The 22,504-nt window shown below is 49.3% G+C and overlaps 1 long non-coding RNA gene across 1 annotated transcript in view; it reads left to right on the top strand.

Annotated features, from left to right (window-relative positions):
- The first annotated feature begins 3,759 nt into the window (after window positions 1–3,759).
- Window positions 3,760–22,504, top strand: part of LOC138480899 (uncharacterized) — a 47,972-nt gene continuing 29,227 nt past the window's right edge. Inside the window, exon 1 of the long non-coding RNA XR_011274160.1 lies at window positions 3,760–3,971. This is a non-coding gene — a long non-coding RNA (uncharacterized lncRNA). The remainder of the gene's footprint in view (window positions 3,972–22,504) is intronic.

Below are 22,504 nucleotides of genomic sequence, written 5' to 3'. Positions count from 1 at the left end.
TGTGGAATGCGAACAGAGAACACTAGAAGAGAATGCAAGGCAAGTTGTATGGTGGTTGGTGTAAGGGGGAGGACAGAGAGAGTTGTTACAGCATAAAAATGAACTTAAAAGAAATTAAGTCACACATACTGGCTGTGTTCTGGTTCACTTCCTTAACTGGTGATGATTTGCGGCAGTGACAAAGAGCCTGCACTTGCCATTGAGTGTGGTTGCCGTGGCTGAACAGGTACAGGGTTAGTTGCACAGTCAAAATGGTAGCTCAGTGGGACTCTCCAGGCATGTATTGGGGATTATCTGGGCTGTGCGTGAGCCTATGGGACACAGGAAGCACCCTAGCAGCATAGCTGTGCATGCAGACGACAGAACACGTGATCCAAGGACGCATTGTCCGGTGTTGCAAGTTGTTACCTGGCAATTTTAGACATGATAAGGAGTTGACATGTCTGTTGCTTAGCTATGTAACAAGCTGAAGGCCTTCACTGCGGACACTGCGCTCCGTGCTGTGCCTGTCCCACGTGCACTGTAGAGACCGAAAGAAACACTTGCACACATAAAGAAGGGAGCATGCCGTAGCACAATTGGCTGTTACTCTGAGAGGTGTTTTTTCATTGCACTTTAAAAGGGAGATTACAGACATTTGTCCCTGTGAACAAGGTGACAAATACCAAGAGCACAAAAATAGGGAAGCAACAGAAATGAATTCAAAGATTATGGGAAATATACCAGGCACTGGGTTATTCCTAGGTTATTAAATCGAAAGAAAGATTCCAGAAGCATATGTTAGCAGTATATGGTCCTAATTATTTGAGTAAAAAGAAAGAGGCACTGTTTCTTTGTCGAGGTCGGGCAGGACAACAATTTCTTAAAACTAGCTGAATACAACAAGATGGGCAACCAGCTTGATGTATGCATAGCCAAGATGGACAAGCATTACGAGATGAAGGGGAATAACATTTTGGCTTGTTATCAATTTTCCATCAGACAACAGAAATGTTGTGAGACCATTGAGGAGTTTGTTACAGCACTGTGAGGGTTGGCTATAAAGTGTTGTTTTGAACATTATCAGAAAGAGGACATTTGTGACAAGTTGATGATCAACAGGAGATCAATTGGTCCCCTCGTCTAATGGGAACTAGCCTACTCACACTGAAGTAGCTATTTCCCATTAGAGAAACGGCCCTCTGACCTGGTGAGGCAGAAAAGTCGGAGGGCCGTTTCGCTTCAGTGTGAGTGGGCTAGTTCCCATTAGAAGAGAAGACCTTTCTGCCTCTGCAGGTCGGAGGGCCGCTTCTCTAATGGGAAATAGCTGCTTCAGTGTGAATGGGCTAGTTCCCATTAGAAGAGAGGACCTTTCTGCCTTTACAGGTCGGAGGGCCGTTTCTCTAATGGGAAATAGCTGCTTCAGTGTGAGTGGGCTAGTTCCCATTAGCCGAGAGGACCTTTCTGCCTTTCCAGGTCGGAGGGCCGTTTCTCTAATGGGAAATAGCTGCTTCAGTCTGAGTGGGCTAGTTCCCATTAGACGAGAGGACCTGTCTGCCTCTGCAGGTCGGAGGGCCGCTTCTCTAATGGGAAATAGCTGTTCTAATGGGAAATAGCTGCTTCAGTGTGAATGGGCTAGTTCCCATTAGAAGAGAGGACCTTTCTGCCTTTCCAGGTCGGAGGGCCGTTTCTCTAATGGGAAATAGCTTCTTCAGTGTGAGTGGGCTAGTTCCCATTAGCCGAGAGGACCTTTCTGCCTTTCCAGGTCGGAGGGCCGTTTCTCTAATGGGAAATAGCTGCTTCAGTGTGAGTGGGCTTGTTCCCATTAGCCGAGAGGACCTTTCTGCCTTTCCAGATCGGAGGGCCGTTTCTCTAATGGGAAATAGCTGCTTCAGTGTGAATGGGCTAGTTCCCATTAGCCGAGAGGACCTTTTTGCCTTTCCAGGTCGGATGGCCGCTTCTCTAATGGAAAATAGCTGCTTCAGTCTGAGTGGGCTAGTTACCATTAGACGAGAGGACCTTTCTGCCTTTCCAGGTCGGAGGGCCGTTTCTCTAATGGGAAATAGCTGCTTCAGTGTGAGTGGGCTAGTTCCCATTAGAAGAGAAGACCTTTCTGCCTCTGCAGGTCGGAGGGCCGCTTCTCTAATGGGAAATAGCTGCTTCAGTGTGAGTGGGCTAGTTCCCACTATTATGCAGGACTTGGCCACTAGGGGCAAAAAGGGCCATTTTTCTAATGGTAACTAGCCTTCTTAGTGTGAGTAGGCTAGTTCCCATTATTATGCAGGACTTGGCCACTAGGGCCAAAAAGGGCCACTTCTCTAATGGGAAATAGCAGGACTTGGCCACTAGGGGCAAAAAGGGCCATTTCTCTAATGGGAACTAGCCTTCTCTGTGTGAGAGGGCTAGTTCCCATTATTATGCAGGACTTGGCCACTAGGGGAGCAAAAAGGGCCATGTGTCTAATGGGAACTAGCTTTCTCTGTGTGAGTGGGCTAGTTCCCATTATTATGCAGGACTTGGCCACTAGGGGCAAAAAGGGCCATTTCTCTAATGGGAACTAGCCTTCTCAGTGTGAGTAGGCTAGTTCCCATTATTATGCAGGACTTGGCCACTAGGGGAGCAAAAAGGGCCATTTCTCTAATGGGAACGAGCCTTCTCAGTTTGAGTAGGCTAGTTCCCATTATTATGCAGGACTTGGCCACTAGGGGCAAAAGGGCCATTTCTCTAATGGGAACTAGCCTTCTCTGTGTGAGTGGGCTAGTTCCCATTATTATGCAGGACTTGGCCACTAGGGGAGCAAAATGGGCCATTTCTCTAATGGGAACTAGCCTTCTCTGTGTGAGTGGGCTAGTTCCCATTATTATGCAGGACTTAGCCACTAGGGGGCAAAAAAGGGCCATTTCTCTAATGGGAACTAGCTCACTCACACCGAAGCAGCTATTTCCCATCTGAGAAATGGCCCTAACAACCGATGGTCCGTTTCTCGGATGGGAACTAGTATCAGGACTTGGCCACTAGGGGCAAAAGGGCCATTTCTCTAATGGGAACTAGCCTTCTCTGTGTGAGTGGGCTAGTTCCCATTATTATGCAGGACTTGGCCACTAGGGGAGCAAAAAGGGCCATTTCTCTAATGGGAACTAGCCTTCTCTGTGTGAGTGGGCTAGTTCCCATTATTATGCAGGACTTAGCCACTAGGGGGCAAAAAAGGGCCATTTCTCTAATGGGAACTAGCTCACTCACACTGAAGCAGCTATTTCCCATCTGAGAAATGGCCCTAACAACCGATGGTTCGTTTCTCGGATGGGAACTAGTATCAACCTTCCCATTCCACCAGCTTCATGTTCATGGCTACAGGAGTTTTCGTAGAATGTTTGTTTCTTGCACTATATGCCTGGTACTGCCATCTAGTGATACTAAACATGGTATCAGGGAATTATTTCATCGACTCATGGTGTAGACTCAGTTTCCTGACAGTTTTAGACCGCTATCCTTAAGTAGGTAATAAAGAACCTATATAACAGTGAACGCTACGTATTACTAAGGTTGAGAACGGATCGTTTACTAATTAATAGTAACAATACACTATATATGAAAACTGTAATGGCCATTTTATAATATTAAAATAATTGAACCTGCGTCTAAAATCGATGTTTAATAGAAAAAAGTAGGCAATGTGCAGCTCTTTTAAGTTGTTCCAAAATGCCCGCCACCTCTACCAGTCCTCACATGGGTGTGTGTGTAGACTGGTTTTCCTGAACTCTCGCGAGATTTCGTGGGAACGTGACCCGGTAGTTCCTCTTTTCAGTGTCCGTGACCCTGAATGTATAGAAGGAGGGTAGAGAGCAGCTGTATTTTGGAGTTGTTGGTCTTTGCTCTTTCTCTGCATCCTCATGTGGTACGAGATCATTCCCGGCCTGGCCATCATGAGCGGCTGCCTGTTGGTTCCAGGCTTAGCTACCACCTGGATCCATCGGTATTCCAACGGGGGCAAGGTGAGGGCATTGGTATCTCAGGAGAAGGATGATGGAAGGTGGAACTGGCGAGGAGAGAACACTGAAGTTTGAGGGGCCTAAAACATTTTGAAACAATTATGGCATATTTGTGTTTTGGTTAATTAAATATAAATGCATCTGCTTACAAAAAATCACATAAAATGTGTGGAAGTAATGATCGGAGCAAACGAATTAGGCCAAGAAAGCATACATTTCGTTTTAAAACGAAGCGATGAATAATCGCCTTCTCCTTGGAAAATTATCCCAACACTGGGCCAGAAAGACAGTGGCTAACGGAAATATCAGATTCTGGGAAAGAGACTTATACTTGTCAAACGCAAAGATAAGGGGCTGGGTGAGGGGGGTTGCAGGCATAGCTCTACAGGATACAGTAGAAAGGACTGGGCACCTAGCAGTGATCCAAATTTAAGGTCGGAGAAGCAGGTAATAAAAGCAGCTCCTGGATATCCAGAATTACCCCCCACGTCCCTCTTCCTCGTCCCAGTACTCACCAGTGAGGACCCCGCCTCCCCCACAGGACCCCTTTCCCCCTGTAGATATAACCTCTCACTTAGCCACAATACATTTCCTGTCTCCGACAGGGACTTGTCTTTGGAGCAGGGCTCTGGGGAATGTTGTTAGTGTGTCTTCCGTGGTGGTGTTCGACTGCGGGGCGGCGGTGTAGGCCCGGTAAAATGGGGCTCCCTGTGGGGCTTGGGCCCCGGTTGAGGGGTTCCGTTTTGTGGGAACCTCGTAGTTATGGCCTGTGGCCACACCACACTGGATGCACATGATCCCAATGTGGCTCTGTGCCATTTGCTACAGGGTTTCTGTATGCTGTGGTTGGATGTCTCATGCCGTGCCCTCTTTTGGTGGTTGCGGGCAGGGTTTTCCTCTCCCCGTTGGGCTTCTGGTCGGTTGGCCTGACTTTGGGCGACGCTAATGTCCTCATAGGTCACAAATGGCCACGTCTCTGTGTTTCTGGCCTCCTGTTGTGCTGGATTGCTTGGATGCAGCTTATGTTACCTTGCACTGACTACTGCTTTGGATGGCTGCGTGCCTGCTCTCTGGGAGCCAGAGGCGGCATGTGGACTCCCCTTCTGGTTCTGGGAGTCCTGACTGACATGCCATGAAAAAGCAGAAGAAGCCTGTGGCTTTGAAGTTTTTTGTCCCAGAAGGAAATCCAGTGCCTTTGAGGCAGGCCATTGAGCATGAGGATTCTAGGGGCAGGTGTGGGCATCGGGCTAGCCCCTGCTCTTCGTTTTCTTCTTCCTTCTCGGCCTCCATAGCCCGTTCTTCTGAGTTCTGACTTTGATGAAGAGGCCGATGACAAATATCTCTCCTATGAGGAGGTCGACGAGACTGATGCCATGGGATTCTCTGTCCCTGTGGAGGGGGAGTGCTCTTCAGATCCCAAGATAAGGCAGTACAAGCACACTCTGTAGCTGGGGCTCCCGCTGATCTGACAGTAAAACCAAGGTGCTCTGTGAATGGAAGGACCCAGGGCATTTCTCCATGCCTTGCTTCATGGTTTGTCTCTACCCTCTGAATTGTGATGAGGATTTTCTACCTGACGCAGTGGCTGTGGATGATATGCTGTCCAGTTTGGTGGGCCATTCCTCTGTGGCTGTTGAGGACGTTGCCTTCGGGACCTGGTGCACCGTAAATCTAATGCTGCTACGAAAATGGCTCATGTTGGTTCTCATCTCGCCCTGTGGGCCAATGCCTATGGGTTTTATGCAGCTGAGACAGTTCTGTGCGTTGAGGTAGTGTGGTTCAGCAGTACCTGGACAGGGCAGAGGCTGCTCAGCGTTCTGACAGTCTTTTGGTTACCTTTGGTGCGGCTGGTGCTGGTCGGAAGCCTTCAGTAGTTTCCATTAGTCGCTGGATCAGATTGGTGATTTCTATGGCTTATTTGGCGGCCGGTCTTTCAGTGCCTTTGGGTGTGCAGGGGCGTTCTACTCAGGGATAAGGCTGCTTCCTTGGCGGATGCTCATGGTATTCCCTTGCATGAGATTTGTTGGGCCGCTCCATGGGCGGTCCCCCAATACCTTTATTACCCATTACTGCCTCAATGTGGGCGGATCAAGGGATGGTTCCTTTGGGTTTGGGGTGCTGTCTGTGGCCTAGCTGTAAATATTTGGTTCAATTGCTCATTCAGCTTGATATGTTTGCAATGTCCTGGGTGCCCTCTGGTTTCCTGCTTTCCTTTGGGGCCCTTCCACTTGGTTTGAATTGGGTATGCCTCATTGGTGAATACTGGGACGAGTAAGAGGGACATGGAGGTAATGCTCATATTACTTACTAGTAATCGTCATTACTCCTATTCCTACTCTTCCTCGTCACAGTACTATCAACCCTCTGCACCTTCCTGTGGTGTGGAAGGGCTGGTGTCGGTACAGGCTTGCTATGTAGTGATGTATTGTGGGTGGTTATATCTCTGGGGGGTGGGGGAGAAAGCTTTCTGTGGTTAGGCGGGGTTTCATTGGTGAGTACAGTGACGAGGGAGTAGGACTAAGGAAGATCACCAGTAAGTAGTCTGAGCTTTAACCAGTGAGCAGGAGCTAACACTGCGGGACAAGGAGCTAGTACATAACGTTCCAATGTAACTTCCACATCAGATGCAAACGTGACCCCATATGCTATAAATGTCATGTACATGATCTGTCCTAATGCATATTTATAGACTGCCCCAATGCAAATTAAAAGAAGTTACATTCACATAGGTGTTTGTCGTGCATTAGTTGGCCTGGAGAGTCTAAAGTAGCTGGTGTCAGGGTAACCAGGCTCTTCTAGGCTGCAAACTGGATCCAAATAGCTCCCACAGCCCCTCCATTTCCTACCCTGCTAATGGGTAGGGAGCAGAGCGCTGCTGCCCTGAAAACGCCGGTCTGGTGCCCATTTGCCAGACTGGTGCAGCAAAGAACTGCAAGAAAAAATGGGTCGGGAGCATAACTGTCAGATGCTGCAAGGTGGCCGGAGAAGTATTAGACAAGCGAAAGATGTGGTCCACGTTTTTTTAACATTGAGCAGCCTGATTCCTTAGAGAAATTGGGAAATTGCTTAAAGTATTGATCAAAGTAAGTATGCAGTATGCAAATGTCATTAAACTAAGTATTTACCATTTAAAATAATGCTTCTTGTTGGGTAGCTCCTTACGACTAGGAGACAGTGATTTCCAGCTTTATAGATGCTAGTCTGTGCCGCTCGTTTGCAGATACGTCTTTCTCCATTACATCTTGTCCCATTTCCTGGTCTCTCACATACTGAAGGCTGATGCTGCACTGCTTGCCCTCTTAATTGTTCTCCTTGTGTACTAATTGTGGCTTCCTTTTAGCTCTTTGCTCTGTAAATTTCACATACCATCAAATAGTGTTCACCTGTTTCTGGCCTTTCACATTCTTCACAATTCTGACATGGGTCTACCCATCTTCAACTTCAAGCACTGTTACTCTGCATTCTCGATTACCTGCTGGTAATCTTCATGGCTCCTAATCTTACTCTTCCTCGTCCCAGTACTTACCTTTTGAGTGTGACCCGTGCTCACAGGAACCATTTTTCAAGTAGACCCCTACCCTCCCAGGAGGTATAACCTCCCACTTACCCAACACACAGCAGTAAATCCAAAGCTAGGTTATGGGCAACTTCTGCCCATGGGCAGGAGGAAAGGGTACTCTCCTACGGGGACGAGGAATAGTATTACTAGTAGTAATGAAGATTACTGGTAAGTAATCCGAGCATTACCTCCCCGTCCATCTTCCTCGTCCCAGTACTTACTTTTCAGTCGTACCAAAGCAGAAACGGGATGGATGCCCATGCACACCCCAAAAGACACACACTGAGATCAATGCAAAACTAACCCCACACAAATTTATTGAGGGAACGGAAGAAAGCAGGAAGACCAAGATTCCTGCCACTGCTTCAACCAGAAACGGCCAGATAATCCCTACACCAAAGAAAATGGAACGGGGCCCCTCCACGTTGATTTGGTAATGACAAATGAAGGTGTTCGGTGTAGCCCAGGTGGCTGCCCGCCATATGTCCAGCAAAGGGACCCCCGCACATCTGCCCAGGAGGCGGCCACTTCCCTAGTGAACCAACCCTGGACCCGCCCCACCGGGCAGAGGCTCAGACGCATAACCATGGAGAATACAGGGCTTGATCTCCCGTCTGATGGGAGTCGAAACCCTGCAGCCACAGCCCCCCATCCCAAAGGTGACCAAAAGATGGTCATGAGACGAAACGACTCCTTCTGGGAAAGATATTGCAAGACCACCCGCTTGAAATCCAAGCATTTCCAAGCCGCCTCCTCGGGAGAGGATGAAGCAGGAAAGAAAGCTGGACCACCTCCTGCTACCAATGGAATCGAGAGGAGATCTTGGACTCAAGAGTCCCACTGCAGGACCAAATCCTCCTCTCCAACCACCAAAAACAGAGGCCACACGAGGGCCCCGATTTTCCCCTAGAGGAGCAGAAGAAACCACAATCAAAAAAGTAGTCTTCAGATTCAACCACTTCAGCTCGACATCCTCCAGCGGCTCAAAGGAAGGTCCCAAGGAGGAGCCCCAACTAGGCCCAAAGGATGAGTCGGGGGGGGGGGGGGGGGGCAGGTGGGCTGGGAATGGGGGGGGCTTGGAATGGGGGGCAGGGGGAGCCTCGAGACAAGTGGTTCCCACACCTTCAGCCGGAGGGGACCAGAAAATCCTGATGGCCCGTATGGCTGCCCGTTGCGAATGGAGAGTAGAAACAGCCAACCCCTTCTCAGACCCTTTCAAGGAGAAACTGCAAAATGTCAGGCAGCCCACAGGCCAGAACACCCCTTGGTAAACACCAAGAGGGAAAATTGGACCAATGACGGTTGTGAAACTTGAGCGTAGAGTACCGCTGTGGTTCCACCTCACGGTTATGGACAGCCCTCCAGGAGACAAGGTGAGCCTCCGCCAAGGTCCAGATGGACAGAACAAGATCCTCCATGGAGCAGAACTCTATACCCCCCTGATGGTTGATATAAGCCAGAGCAACAGTATTGTCAGGCTGAACCAGAACATCCTTCCCCAGGAGCGAAGGCTGCAAGACCACCAGGGCCCAGCCAACTCCTTAAAATTGGAGGACCTCCAAGTCCAGAAGCGACCCTGAGTACATTCCAGGAGAGTTGCCCACCAGCCCAGGCCACTGGTATCAGCAAGGGCACACCCATCCAGAGATGGGACATGACCAACCACTAGAGAAGAGACGCCCAGAGGGCAGAGGTGATCGGGATCGACAGGTTGTGCTGAAGGGACACGGGTGCCAAGGGGACAGCAGGTGACGCACCAAAGGTCTCAAATGCAGCTGTGCTCAGGGGACCACAGACACAGAAAGCCATGTGACCCTGGCGACATAAAAGGTCCCTGGCTGAAGCCAAAGACCCGCAACATAGAATCCTCAGGAGCCGGGAGGCCCAGTTCATCGGGAGCCGAACCAACTCCCTGCCCCCCCCCCCCCTCTGGTCCCCCGTGATGGTTGTGTGCACCCCACCTTGCCCCCCCCCGTGAGGGTTGTATTGAGCCCCCACCCCCCTCGGGTCTCCTTTAATGGTGTGCTGTTACACCCCCCCTCTGTTCTCTAGCACTTTGCTATTCATACTTGCCTCCTGTCTGTGTCCCCCCCCCTCTTTTTGTTCTTCTCCTACCCCTCCCGCACTACTCTGAAAGGTCCGACTGGCCTAGTGCATTGGTCGGATGTTTTGTCCTTCTCCTCTCTCACCCCTTATCCCTCCTCCCCTACCCTTGGATCCCCCACATTTATTTTTTAAAATAAATCCGTATATATTCAGTAAAAAATGGCGCAGAAAAAAATCTTGAATAAAATCACTGGATACCGAAACCAACATCATATTCTCTTCGATTCCACCCCCGCCGCCCCTTGAAAGAGTGAATAAATCCAAACAAATATGCAAGTACATAAAGAAACTTCAACACTCTGGTAGGTTCTAGTTAACTTGTGTTTATTTTTGGGAAAATAACACAGTGACCCAAACATAAAACATTACACAGCCTGTTTATACAGCTTAGGAACATGACATGGCTTAGCATAATATAACACAGTGCAGTATACTAAACCTCACTGAGTGTAGCACTTCAAAACAGGGCAGATCATAGACCATATAGCTTATGGCTGTATGAATGGGAAGGGAAGATGGGTAGCGCTGTGAGGCAGGCAGGCTGGAGGAGGAGGGGGCTAGATGTGAAAGGGACCTTGAATGCTGGATGGACTCGGATCATGACAGCGGCCAAGGGGGCGCTACCGAAACCCATCTGGGGAGAATGCAGAAACCCACCCCTTCAAGTCAGGATAGAGATGCCAACTAATCGACTGCAATAACAATTTCCCCCTCTGCATACATCTCTCAAACTCCAAACCAAACACAGCCACAAACCTACAGCACAACAAACCTCACAAACTTCACTACATGGCAACAACAAAACTAAAAACACAGACTCGCACAACAGTACACGACTACCGACCGCAAAACACCGCAGGCCAAGCCAACGGACCCACCGGGCTGAGGCCGCCAACAGCACATCACTGCTCTCTTGCACTTTTCCAGCTCCTTTCCACTAACACCCCCCCTTCCCTTTTCAGAGCCGCCAGGGGACCACTTCGGGGGTGATAGTGCGCAGTACAAATGTGCTTTAACATTACTCTTGTTAAATTTCGGCACTACCTCAATTGCCTCCAGGCATAGTAATTGTAGCCGCCTGGCTTTCTCATCCTCCTGTCTACCCCCTCTCCTTTTGTTAAATTCTGGCACCAGCTCAATTGCCGTCAGGCATAGTAATTGAAGCTGCCTGTCTTCTCTTCCACCTGCCCTCTCCTCCCTATTACTGTTCATTAGCACTTACTCTATCATTTGTCTCGTGACCTTTGTGATAGCAGCTTGTTTGTCTCTTCCCTCCTTGTCTTCTCCTCCCACTTCCCCCTCCAGCACTATTCTGAATCGTCGTCAGACCTAGAGTCGCTGGTGGTGTTCCTCTCCTTCTCCCTCACTCCATACCCCCCTACTCTTGCTAATATTCCGGCACTACATCAATTGTCATCCAGCATAGTAATGTGACCGCTAGTTTTGTCTCGTTTTCCTTCCACCCCTCCCCGCCTCCTTTTTATGGTTCCTTGCACTATCTGAATTGACGCCAGGCTGATTAAGAGTTATTTTTCACATTCTGAATTGTTTCAATGACTCCCACGTATATCCTGTGCTATAACTACGTCGACGACAACCAACTAATCCTAAAACTCCTGAATTCAAAACCCAACTGCCAACCCGACCTCGCCTCCTCGACATAGATCACTGGATGACCACAAACCACCTCTTGCTAAACCCATGTGGCAACACTGAACTTCCGCACCTGCTACCCTGGCCATTTGCCATGGGCAATTCGCCGACACCCTCAAATTCAGTAAAAAAAACCTTGGATGCACGTCGTCTCCCAAGTCCTGCCACTACCACCTTAAAACTCTTATGTGCATTTTTCCATACCTCTCCTTTCCCAACAGACTCTCTGCGGGCCAATCGGTTGTTATGTCAAGAAAGAGTCCACGCGTACCAGCTGACTAAGCACAACGCTGCAGCCAAACTGCTAATATCACTTGGCCCAAGAGCTCACATTTCCCCAGCCCTCAAAACTCTGCACTGGCTTCCGGTTGCCCAAAGGGTGACCACACCTTATGCATCTCTCACCGAGCAATGCATAAAACCGGACCTCAATATCTTCAAGACAAACAAAAACCCTGCACGCACTCTTAAGATCAAGCTCTGCCAGCCTCCTATTCATACCAAAAACCAACTTGGTCAGGTTAGGTGGATCATTATTCTCAGCCCTGGCCCCCACTCTGTGGAACGTACTTCCACCCCACATCCGACTGACCGAAGACCTCATGTCTTTCTGCAAATTTTTGAAAACTTGTCTCTTCCCCTAAAATCGACTCTTAACTCAACCTGGATAACGGCAATCAATGACCTTAGCCCAAAGCAATCATAAATAACAATCCAGCATCATGATCCGAGAGAAATCAAAAACTAATAACCACCAATGTAAATTTAAAACAGATAAACTGAATAGAACAAATGAAATTAGTAAAGTGGATGAAGGGTATAAACTGGGTGAAATTAAGGAAATGGAGAAAAGCACGAGGTGAACGAAAGGAATAAAGTGGACGAGAGGATAGAAAGGATGAGTACATGATACAGATGGTGTGCACGGAATTGATAGTGCATTGAACGAATAGATGGCATGGAATGAACGGAACAAATGGAATAGATGAATCAAGTGCCTGGGACGGATGGAGTGCGTGGGAAGAATGTCGTAGGTAGACTAGGTGAAGTGCATGGATTGGATTGAACAGATGGAGTGCATAGATCTGAGGGAGTGGGGGTGTGGCTTGAGCAGCCATGGAGTAGGACGTGCTTCCTGAGCAGCTCCGGAGGATCCGACAAATGATCTGTGAAAACTACCTGCAAAAACGCTCTCTTGGGTCCAGGACTGACAGCACATGCATGGGAACGTGTGCTCTGCACACTGTATAAAGATCGAGTGAATCGTGTGTGGAATTCTGGAGGAATCGCTCGGTGGAGACGGCTGCTGCTTGATACATTGTTGCACAAAATGGCCGACAACAAAGGAAACTAAACTGAAGCACCCGGAACGGCAGAATAGAGCTGGCAGCCGTGGGGAAAGAATGATGATGTGAGCGGAGGCGACGCGGAACCCCTGCGGCGGTAAGCCGCGTTTGCTATTGGGTCACGTTGGCCTGCGATGCGGGCCTTACCGACAACGGGCCGACCCGGAAGGCAAGTGCCCGGGGACAGCGGAGGGGAGGGGGGGCTGGCACACAGCGCTGTGCAGTCCCTGTTCACACGCAGCAGGAGCCTAGGCAGCGCACTGCTAAATGTGCAAGCGGAGCAATCCCGTGAGGAATCGGACTGGGAGCATAGGGATACAGCATTGGAGCGAGCCCACGTAATACGAAGCAGAGCGAACCCTGCGCAGCGCCGCTGGAACAGATGGGCCGCGCTACGATAGACATATGAAGTGCTTGCCCGGCACTGACTAATAGGCAGAAAGCCGCGGCGGATGGTGCACGGCGGCTGCTTGAGGAGTACTACAGTGGCTGATAAGGGTGGAAAGGACACCCGGCAGTAATGTCCACTGGAAAACACAGGAGACAAACACTAAACTGGTTTTATTGAAGGGATATAGTGCTCCTGGCAGCAGAGAACAATATAATAAAGGGAGCTGTTGGTACTAAGATGTAGTTGTCCCCTGAGAAGCCAAGGAGTGAACGGTGGACACCGCCACATAGAAGCATGATGTGGAAGGCGAGCTCAAGTGGATGGGAACGTAGACAGTGATGCGCAGACTACGTGGAGCCTGGAAGCTAGGTGGTCACATCAATGGAAAGCGTGGTCTCTAGGATGCGTTGAGTCCCTCTGAAACGAGGGAGGGCATAACCCATTCTGAGTAAGGGCTCAGCAGACATAAGGTAACGCCGGGGCTCCTCCGGGATAATCGCCCCACGGTTGGGGAGGCACACCGACGCTGAATCGATACAGAGAAGCAGGACTGACACACCCGGTCCGGACAACCTCGGGCGAATAATGGAGGCCGCAGGATGACGGCGCGAGGGGCTGTGTGAGCAAGAATAAGCAATCCACAATGGATATTTTCACCAAAACGCAACCATCTCCTGCGGCCATGCTCGATGGCGCCAGCGGAGGGCACTACAGCGACTGAAAAGCATCAGATGTTAGCGGCCATCATTGAGCTGAAAGACTCATGGGGGGGATAGCGATGTCGGACCTGTGAACTTCCCTGGAGGCTAAAATAGACGCAGTAGGCATAGAAGTTACCCTACTCTGCTGAGGCAAGATGTCAGGGGGCTGGCGGAACGAACGAGCAGCCTGGAATAGGGCGGTGAAAACCAACACGGACACCAGCACCAACAACGCAAAGGAGATCCATGTACTTAAACAGGTAGCTAACCTGGAGTCTCGGGCGGAGGAAGCGGAAGGGAGAGCAAGAAGTAACAATATCTGTGTGGTATGTTTGCCGGAGGGAGTGGGAGAGGAAGGACAGGATCTGACAGACTACGTCGAGATCCTACTCTTACAAGGAATAGGGGCTGAAAAACTCGCTGGGATTTGCAGTGGAGCGTGCACACAGAGCCCTTATGAGGAAGCCGAGGCCAGGGGCCCCTCCCCAGGCTATAATCGCTAAAATATTGAACTATAAAGATCTTGAGAAGATACTGGAGTACTTCTGAAAAGGTGGAACAATCGAAAGGGCTTCAAGCACCATCACGGTGTATCCGGACTACACCATGTTGGTCCAGCGGCAACAGTACAGCTATGTGGCAATCAAAAGAAGGCTACGCGCGGCTGGGATAAAATATATGCTTCTGTACCCCGCAAAATTAAAGGTGGTGCACAAGAGCAAAATGTATTTTTTTTTGATACTCTGGAAGAAGCAACGACGTGTTAGGATCTGCAGGGCTGCCGGAACGAGACACGGAGGAGGCTCAAGAGGAACACGATAAGTGACTGGGATACTGTATGCATACTGTTAAGGCATAGAGTGAGCACCCTAGGGGTGCCTAGATTAAGATTAATGGATGCGGCCAAATGAGGCTGATATTCTGATAGGATACTGCTGACTGTAACAAACTTGAAGGACTGGAATATAGTAGCATGTGTATATATACGCAAATTGTGTAGTTAACCCGAAGTGAAATGGGAGCGGCAGGGCGAAAGCACCCTACCCCCCCCCTGAATTATAGTTGTAGTAGTAGGTTAGCCACTAGGGCGGCCTCACCCTGTGGCGCTTGGAGTACAGGCGAGTGCCAGAAAGAGCCAGATGCGGGGGAGCCTGAGATCCAGGGATGGAGCTGGGCAACAGTTGAGGGGAGTGATGTTGCGGGAGGGAGAGGGAACGGGAAGTTTGGGGTGTTTTTGGTTAAGGGGAGTTTAAAATGGGAAACTATACAGGTTGGATTGGAATTTGGAGTCAGACTGCACCTGTGGGAGGAAGAACGGAACTTGTATAGGCCATGGGGGACCTTGAAATAGTTACATGGAACATACGGGGGCTCAACGGTTATTTAAAGAGGAACAAAGTTATGTTGTACCTTCGCAGGCAGAAAATAGATAATGCATTGCTGCAGGAAACCCACCTTACATGGGAGAGAATGGACACGATTGCTGGGAAGTGGAAAGGAGTGTTAGTGGGCTCATCATACTCTGCTTATGCGAGGGGAGTGCTTATTTGGGTGGCACCACATGTCCCTTTTCAGCAATTGCAAGTGGTAGCTGAGACAGACTGGAGGATGGTTATACTGAGGGGAGTGGTAGAGAATAGGGCGATAAGCATAGTCAATACGTACGCCCTGAACCAGAACACAGCGGTGTACATTAGAACACTGTGTGCTAATCTGAGCGCATGTGTAGGAAGCGCGATGATCTGGGGAGGGGACTTCAACTGCGTACTGAACCCGAGGGTAGAAAGATCGGATGGGAAGATGGATAGACCGGCCCCTGCAGCCAAAGCGTTAGACATTGCTGAGCGACTTTGGTTTGGAGAATGCATGGGGAGTGAGGCACCCCCAGGAAAGGCAATACTCGCATTATTCTGCCCCACAGCAGTTATCCACGAGGCTGGATTATGTCTTCACATCACCTGAAATGATGGAGATTACACGAATAGAGTACAAAGCCAGGGTCCTTTTCGCCTCTGATTCTCGAATGGCAATACTGCCCCCCGAGAGCGAGGATCCTGACATGTCGCCTACGAACGGAAGTGTTGAGACCCCTTTTTTAGGGAGGGCTTGAGGGAGGAGATTGTAAATTATTTTGGAACAAATGCTGGGCGTGTGGACTTGGCGGGAACACTATGTGAGGCCTTTAAAGTTGTCATGAGGGGGGTAGCCATAGCAAAGGGTCTAAAAGGTGGGATTTTAGCTGAACTACAGGAGACAGAGGAAAAAGGCTTTAAGGGGCGAAAATGATACAGCAGAGAAGCTAGAATTGACACTCAGGCTACAGCAGAAATGTGCAGAATATTGGGATAGATTGTGTAACCTCAATTATGAAAAATACGTAGAGACAGCATGCGGGAGGTGATAAACTGGGGAGACTTTTGGCGTGGTTATGTAAGAGTGAGATCCCCAGAGTCACAATCGGGACTATAGAGGACACCCTGGAGGGAGTTAATCAAGCGTTTGTGGATTATTATACGGAGGCGACGGAGAGAGTAGTCGCGCTATGATGGAAGAAATGCTGGAGGACATGGGGCTGCCCAAGATGAGCGAGGAGGTCAGGGGAACTAGATGCCCCGATTACCTTAGAAGAATTAGGGGAGGTGCTGAAGCAGCTGCCTACTTGTAAAACCCCAGGGACAGATTGACTCCCAAGTGAGCTTTACAAAGCATACGTGGAAGAGGTCACCCCCCCACCCTCCTACTGTTAGAGATGTTAAACGAAGCGTTCGAGATGGGAAGTTAACCAGAGTCACTGAGAAGACGTCATAATACCGCTCCCCAAACCTAATAAATCTGGGCACAGCTGCGGCCCTTGTTGATGCTGAATCAAGACAGCAAGATATTGACCGCTGTCTTAGCAAATAGACTGAAGAAGGTTATTGGCAAACTAATACACCCGGATCAAACGGGCTATGTCCCAAATAGAAATATTTCCAATAACCATAGGCGACTCCAAAGAATTGAGTGTGGCAGCGAAAGGGATGATGAAATGGCAATTGTGTCTTTGGACGCAAAGGCCTTTGATTCAGTTAAATGGCCATGGTTGCTTGCAGCCCTGAAGTGGTACGGGTTAGGGCTTGGATATGTAAGGTGGGTGAAAATATTATATAGCGAACCACTGGCTAGAGTTAAGACAGGATCTGTGCTATCTGGAAGGTGGCAGCTCAGCAGGGGTACCAGACGGGGATGTCCGTGGTCTCCAATGCTCTACATACTGGCCCTGGAACCTCTAGCAATATATCTGAGGCAGCAATATGACACCATAGGCATTGAGGTGAAAGGGGAGCGGCATCTGATCTCCCTATAAGCAGATGACATGCTACTATACTTGCGATTCCCAGAAGAAAATCTCCAGTACATCCTAGTAGAGTTGGAGAGATACGCTGTGTTGTCCAGTATAGCAGTGAACCCCCAGAAGTCCAGCATGTTCCCATTAGGGGGGTACATGGGGATTCCATCGGAGCGACTACCTGTATTGCAAGTACCATGGCGGTTAGCACATTTCGGTACCTGGGATAAATATATACCACACCGTGGAAGAGGAGCATAGGTGCAACACAGAAGTAGCCATTAAAAAAAAATTGAGAAGTGCATGCAATTTTGGGCAAAACTACCCTTGGCAATGATGGGGCGGGGAGCAATGCTAAAGATGGTGGTTCTGCCACTTTGGGAATATACCGTACCTGTTCTTCACCAATCATGTGTAGGGACTTTTTGTGGCATGGCACGCCAAATAGTGGCGTTATGGAAGCTACAGAACTTCGATGACAAAGGAGGGATAAAACTGCCCAACTATGAGGTGTAGTACTTGGCAAGCCAGTTATAAGCCAACTGGCTCTCTGACGAGGAGACCCCGGAATTTAGGCTGTTCGGGCGCAATTGTGCACCAATTTATTTGAAAGATGATGTGAGTACCCAGGGCGGAAATGATGGGGCGCCCTGAAATGATGCTACTGGGGTGGAAGATGTGGCGCAGGGCATGCCAGATGATGGAGAACCCGTCCCCATGCTCTGCGCAGATGCCACTGGTTGCATTAACGGGGGCAGATGTGCAGCTACGAATGATACTCGGGAACCGGCTGGGGTGGCAACAATGGGTGACATTTGGCGGGAGGGCTCTAGTATTACTTTTGAGGGGCTGCGGGAATAAACTGGGTTGCACGAGGGCCAGTACATCACATATTATAGAATGGTATAGAGAATTAAGAGAACATGGCCTGGAACTGTGTTAGAGGAGGAATCGGATGCCACCACAGATGATATACGACATAGCTGAAGGGGGGCCATGAGATTTCCAGATTGTATGAAATGCTGATGTCTAAAGTGGGGAAGGAGGTAACACATTTGAGACTAGATTGGGAAACGGAAGTTGGAGCCCCGATGGAGGACGGGATGTGGGAACAGGCCCAGGGGGATCATAAGGTGTCTAGAAACGCGAGACTGAAACAGATTCAACTGTACATAACGTATAGGGCATATATGACGCCTTGGAGGATATCGAGGTTTGAGAATGCAGGACGGCAAGCATGCCCCAAGTGTGATGAGAACGCGTGCATGGTGCATATGTTCTGGTCATGCCCAATCATAGAATGCTTCTGGAGGGAAGTGAAAGGGAAACTGGAAAGAAAGGGGGTCAAGATTGTAGTGGATACAGTGTGGGCCTGTCTGCTGGGGGGGGATTCCCAAGATCACAGAAGCTCAAGCATGTGGGTAAACTGAGGGATCTGGCTTATGTGCTTACAAAAAAGAATTGCCATGGGATGGAAGACATACCACGGGCCAAATGTGGAGGTGTGGTGGAGAGATTTGCAAAAATGGGCGGAAGCGGAAACAATGGCATGGCAAGAAGCGAGTAGCACAGGGGGGAGTTCAGGGGGGCGAGAGACTGTGTCCCTGATGGCCTGGAAATCATTGATAGCCGAGCTGTTTGGGTCAATAGGTGACCCGGCGGAGCCTGTAGAAGAGACCGTACCACAGGTTGCGAAACAGAATGTTTAAAGCAATAGACTCGTAAAGGGGGGTGGGATAAGGGAAGTAGTGGCTAGAAGTTAAAGTACAAAGAAACTGTTGATACATGCACTGCTTGTTTGGTTGTGTTTATAAAAATGTTTTTAAAACAAAAATGATCTGAGGGAGTACATGCGACGGATGGAATGCTTGGAACAGTTGGGGGGCATAGAATGGACATTGTACAAGAATCGCTGGAATGCGCGGAACAGTTGAAGTGCATGAATCATGAAGGCGCCCGATCTAAAGCACCTACTGAAAACCACCATATCACATCAACACGCTTACTCTTCTATACACCACCACTCAACTAGAACACGGCGATACTATGATACATTCAGTATAGCTGTTCTCATAACACCTTCCACATACTCCATCATCCTAACTAAACGCAGCTGGTTGCACACCCACCAGCCTAGGCATTCTCCTCAGGTCTAAAGCAACCAAAATCAGTCTATCACCCTGCCAGAACGAACACATACTCCTGATTTCCCAACCACACCTACCGCTAAGAAGCGTCTGTCATACGAGTGCCACAGCTGCTGCGCACACATCCAGTTCACACACGCACCCTATGACTCTCTCTCTACTGACTTGAACTACGGTTTCCGAGGGCGTTCAACCTAACAACGCCTTGAGATCATACCAATGGTACATAAGGCGCTATATAAATGCAAAGTACTTGTAAGAATTTAACTGTATTCTCCCATGTTCCCTCCCTCCTTGAAGCACTTTGAAACACTGTGTATAGGCGCTATACAAATATTCAATTCAACTGAGCACTGATAAATTGAAGGGTCTGAGAGGGTGACAAGTGGGACTTTGTGCAAAAAACCCCACCGGACCAGGGCACGATGGACAAGAGAAAGATGGGCCTCCACCCGGATCAACCAAATGCCCAAGTCAGTGGACACCTGAATCCCGGCCAGGTGTAGACACGCCACCAGGCGAGCCATGACTCAAGGTGCAGATTTGAGACCAAAGGGCAGAACTGGAAGTGATCCATCCCCACGGCTAACCGCAGAAACCGCTGACGACTCTGGAAAATTGGCACATTGTAATAAGTGTCCTGCGGATCGAGGGGAAACCATCCAATCCCCGTGTGACACTACCAGGATGACAGACTGAAGGGTCTCCATCTTGAAGTGCTGAGACCGTACCAAGTTATTCAGATTCCGCAGGTTGATGCAGAGGGCAAGGCCACCCGGCGACTGGATGTCCTTGGGCAGAGGAGTGCCCAGAGAACGGACGAGGAGGAACAAAGTCCAGCCGTTACCCCAGGTGACCTGTGGACTGAGCCCAGGAGTCGGAGGCCAACAGATCCGAGAAAAGAGTCGAACTCCCCCTCCAGCCCCTGGATAAGATCGGGATTCAGGATTTTTGAGTCTTGGAGTGAACCTGGGAAAACAGAAGGGACCCCCGAAACCCTGCTTCTTACGATCTGTCTGGTGATGAGGGACATTAGACTTGTGAGGACGAAAAACCACTGGTAGACGCAGATGCCCCCTTTTTCCTCAATTTGTGTGCATGTTTATCCACTTTAAAGACCTGGTGAACTTTAGACTCCTGAGCATCCCCAAACAACTTTCGACCTTCAAAAGGAAGCTTCAAAGCAGCAGGCTTCTGGGACCCTCAGATTTGCAATCCCAAAGACGCACATGGCGCCTGCCAGAGACCGTGGCGCCCATGGCCATAGCGGTACCCTGAACACCATCATAAAACAGGTCTGACATGACCTTGGTCTATCGCAAGTTCGACAGGAGCTTGAAACACTCACAGCCATCATCCAGGGACTGCGGCAGATTTCAAGAGCCAGCCAACACTATCTGCGGCATAGGATCCATAGGTGTTGGCCTCTGTTATTTCAGCACTCTGAGACCTATGGGTGTGTAGCGATGTATACGAAAAGTATTATTAACTTCGCATTAAAACAGGGCATGGAGATCTTCTCCAACCTGGCCCGCTCATGCAGGACCTTGTCCCGAATGTCAGATCAAGAAAAGACCCAGTTTGGGAGAATGTTTATACTGCTGAATAGACGGCTCCGCACCTCGCTCCACAACAGAAGGCTCCTAAAACCCCATAGAAATGTAGATCTGGTACATCCATCTGGCAGATAGGCAGAGACGCAAACAAGGCATGCCCCCTCCTCCCTGTCTTTCCTGTGACCAGCACACCAAAATAAATAAAGCCTAGGAAAACCCACAGGCAGCGTGCAAAATGAAGCCCCAGCAAACGCACCCACCACCACCCAGGAAGCTAGCAGGCTGAGAGCTCATCAGGAAAAGGCAGCACCATGCCAGAAGCCGAAACAGGGAGCTGGGTGAGTAATTGCCCCACTCGCGCAGCACACTCCCGGCACACAAATGATGGGGCACAGAACCAACACCCCCCCCCCCCACCCCTGGCACTAACTGAGAAGGTGAGGCCGAGGACACTGGCAAACAGCTGCTAGAACCCACAGCCCTGCCGGGGAGCCCAGCGACAACACCCAGCAGCCACCATCCTGAGGAGCCGCTGAGCGTGGGACACCAGCCGTTGCACCTCAAGACCCCCGTACAGAGAGGCTCTGATAGCTCTGCCAGGAACAAAGAAAACTGCTGTGTTGGGTAAGTGGGAGGTTATACCTCCTGGAAGGGGAGGGTCCAGAGGAGGCCAGCTTGAAAGAGTTGAGCCTGGGGCATACGCAAAGGTAAGTACTGAGACGAGGAAGAGGCACGTGGGAGGTAATGCCCTAACCTTAGTCTATCATAATGGTTTCCTCTTTTTGATATCTATGCACGCCACCCACACAATTTGATCCAGACTTTTCTTTGTCACGTCTAGAAGAGCCATCCTCATACTTTCATCCATTCTATTGTGCCACTGTTCCCAGACGTTCTCCTCTTTAATGGCTTGCAACGCTGGCACTTTTGCATATGTGCTTGAATAATGCTGTCGGATAAACGCTTTTGAATAGTGATGCTGACCACTTTTTATTTTTGTAATTTTTTTTTATTTTTTACTGGTTTTAATATGTCCCTTTTCACTTGAATGTATTACAATATTTTAGGATTCTAACGTTGCATTGAAGATGCTGTGAGGAATTTCTGAAATTTTATTAAAAGAAACCCGCTGGTAAATGTTTTCCATTTGTAGCTCATTAGTGAATTAAAACCTACTCTTCACCGTGCCGTTTGTAAGAATGGCTAATAATGGTACACATCGAGTCACGTTAGGATATTTGGCCCTATATAGGGAATTTTTTTTTTTCTTTTCTTCTTGGCACGTAGGGACCAGCGAGGGTTGGGAAGTTAGCAGGGGGAGCGGGAGAGCAAGGTAGTGTGTTGGGTTATTAAGTATTAGTTTGTGTTGCCTCGGTCGTTAAGGTGTGTTGTGCTTTAAGGGTGTTTTGCAATTGTTTTCATTGTTATGGGTTTGTGGAAGAGCATGGTTTTGGGGTCCAGCAAGAATAAAGCGCCATCCAGCAGCGCCCTGCCATATATCCAGCCCAGTGATGCATGATAATTTGCATTGAGTAGAATGGTATGCATTTTCCACATTTATGTGTTGTAATCTAGCACTGGCGATGTGCCTGTATGGATTGTAGTCATGTACTAATGAATGTCTGTCCGCTTTTTATCATTTCTCATGCGCCGCTGGTGGTGCGTCTGTATATGGTGTCAGCGGGCATTTTGATGTGAGACCATGGCAAATTCATCACAGTTCCCATGCAGCCATGTCATTGTACGTGG

The sequence above is a fragment of the Ambystoma mexicanum genome, chromosome 5p, assembly GCF_040938575.1.
Source record: "Ambystoma mexicanum isolate Mex_15411 chromosome 5p, UKY_AmexF1_1, whole genome shotgun sequence".
NCBI lineage: Eukaryota > Metazoa > Chordata > Amphibia > Caudata > Ambystomatidae > Ambystoma > Ambystoma mexicanum.
The sequence above is the reverse complement of the archived record's forward strand: the minus strand, read 5'-3'. Positions and strand labels throughout refer to the sequence as shown.